At 44.0% G+C, this 2246-nt stretch overlaps 1 pseudogene; it reads right to left on the minus strand.

Moving 5' to 3' along the window:
• Positions 1-1405: 1405 nt before the first annotated feature.
• Ebag9-ps2 (estrogen receptor binding site associated, antigen, 9, pseudogene 2) lies at positions 1406-2022 on the minus strand (annotated as a pseudogene).
• Positions 2023-2246: the final 224 nt, after the last annotated feature.

The raw sequence follows: 2246 nt of genomic DNA on the forward strand, positions 1-2246 counted from the left end.
CATTCGCATTTTGGTCATCCTTCTTCTTGCACTCCCTGTGGTCTGTGGATTGCATCTAGGGTAATTCGAGCTTTTGGGCTAATATCCACTTATCAATGAGTGCATACCATGAGTGTTTTTCTGTGATTGGGTTACCTGACTCAGGATGATATTTCCTAGTTCCATCCATTTGCCTATGAATTTCATAAAGTCATTGTTTTTGATAGGTGAGTGTTATTCCATTGTGTAGATGTACCACATTTTCTGTATCCATTCCTCTGTTGAAGGGCATCTGGGTTTTTTCCAGCTTCTGGCTATTATAAATAAGGCTGCTATGAACATAGTGGAGCATGTGTCTTTGTTATATGTTGGGGCATCTTTTGGGTATATGCCCAAGAGAGGTATAGCTGGATCCTCAGGTAGTTCAATGTCCAATTTTCTGAGGAACCTCCAGACTGATTTCCAGAATGGTTGTACCAGTCTGCAATCCCACCAACAATGGAGGAATGTTCCTCTTTCTCCACATCCTGGCCAGCATTTGTTGTCACCTGAGTTTTTGATCTTAGCCATTCTCACTGGTGTGAGGTGAAATCTCAGGGTTGTTTTGATTTGCATTTCCCTTATGACTAAAGATGTTGAACATTTCTTTAGGTGTTTCTCAGCCATTCGGCCTTCCTCAGCTGTGAATTCTTTGTTTAGATCTGAACCCCCTTTTTAATAGGGTTATTTGTCTCCCTGCAGTCTAACTTCGTGAGTTCTTTGTATATTTTGGATATAAGCCCTCTATCACTTGTAGGATTGGTAAAGATCTTTTCCCAATCTGTTGGTTGCCGTTTTGTCCTAACCACAGTGTCCTTTGCCTTACAGAAGCTTTGTAGTTTTATGAGATCCCATTTGTCGATTCTTGGTCTTAGAGCATGAGCCATTGGTGTTTTGTTCAGGAAATTTCCTCCAGTACCCATGTGTTCGAGATGCTTCCCCACTTTTTCTTCTTTTAGTTTGAGTGTATCTGGTTTGATGTGGACGCCCTTGATACACTTGGCAAAAGCATAATAGATAGCAGAGTACTTTTCCACCATAAAATTATTTACACCCATTTATTCAGCTAGAAAAACTAGCTTGAGAGGTACTCGTCAGGTATATTCCTCATGAAATAACTTCTCTACAGCAAACAATTGTCTTATATTTGGAACACTTTGAAGAAAATAATTGTCTCATTAATTTTGTGTTTTGAGTCTTGATTACTAATAGTTCAAGGTGTTATGGGAGAATCCTGGTGTCCTGGATAGCTCATTAAACACATTAAGATCAAGCAGAGTGTTTGTATTCTGAAAATACTGTCCAGTTCATACGAATGCTTGTGTGTAGGCTATGGGCCCAGACTTCTACTGGCACAGGACACACTGAAGCATGTGTTAGGAAAGCTTCATACCGATTTCGCTTGGTTCTCCATTTTCTTCCTTTGTTGTTCTGCTGCTCTCTTCTCTCTGTCTGCAATTTTCTGCTGCCTCTGAACTTCTTCTGCTTGCCAGGCTGCATCTTCTTCCTCTCCCATGCATTGCTATTTTCTTGCCACGTATCTAAGTCACCTACTTCTGAAGATGGATGAATAAAAGGCATATCTCCTGTAGCTGAGAATCTACTGGAAAAACCTGTACTACCATCTGGGACACCAAAAGTCAGTGGTTCTCTCTTCGTAATGACAATTTTCTGAGTTTTCCATATAGTTAGTGTCATGTCCTTAAAATAGGCAGGTTCCAGTTGTTCCAAAGAGTTCTGCTGTGTTGCCACATTCCCACTCCCTCCTTAGATCTTTACGCTTGTGGGTACATCTTCATCCCAGGAAGTCCACTCCTCCACATCTGTCTGCTTAGGGACAGACGAATAATCAACTGTGGTGGGCAAAATTATTTGGTCTCCACTCAATTTCCTTCCTCTGCCAGATCTGCATATTAATCTCTTTAGGAACGAGAACACTGTTGCTAGGCAGGTACAAACTTTAAATAACGGAAACTGAGTGATGGTCATGGTGAAAACCAGAACCTGCCCTCTGCCTCCCACACCCCCCCAGCCTCCCCCCGCCTCCCCCCCCCCCCGCCTCCCCGCCACCCCCACCACCACCCCCAGTGCAGGCTCCACCAGCTGCCGCGGGCCACGTAGCTCACAAGGTGCACACACACAGAGCTGCTGTCTGCCTCGAGCTCGTGCTCAGCCTGCTCAGTCCCTGCTCCACTCATTCAAAGCCAGGTGCGCGCTCTGTCGCAGCC

This window comes from Rattus norvegicus, chromosome X (assembly GCF_021556685.1).
Source record: "Rattus norvegicus strain SHRSP/BbbUtx chromosome X, alternate assembly SHRSP_T2T, whole genome shotgun sequence".
Classification (NCBI taxonomy): Eukaryota; Metazoa; Chordata; class Mammalia; order Rodentia; family Muridae; genus Rattus; species Rattus norvegicus.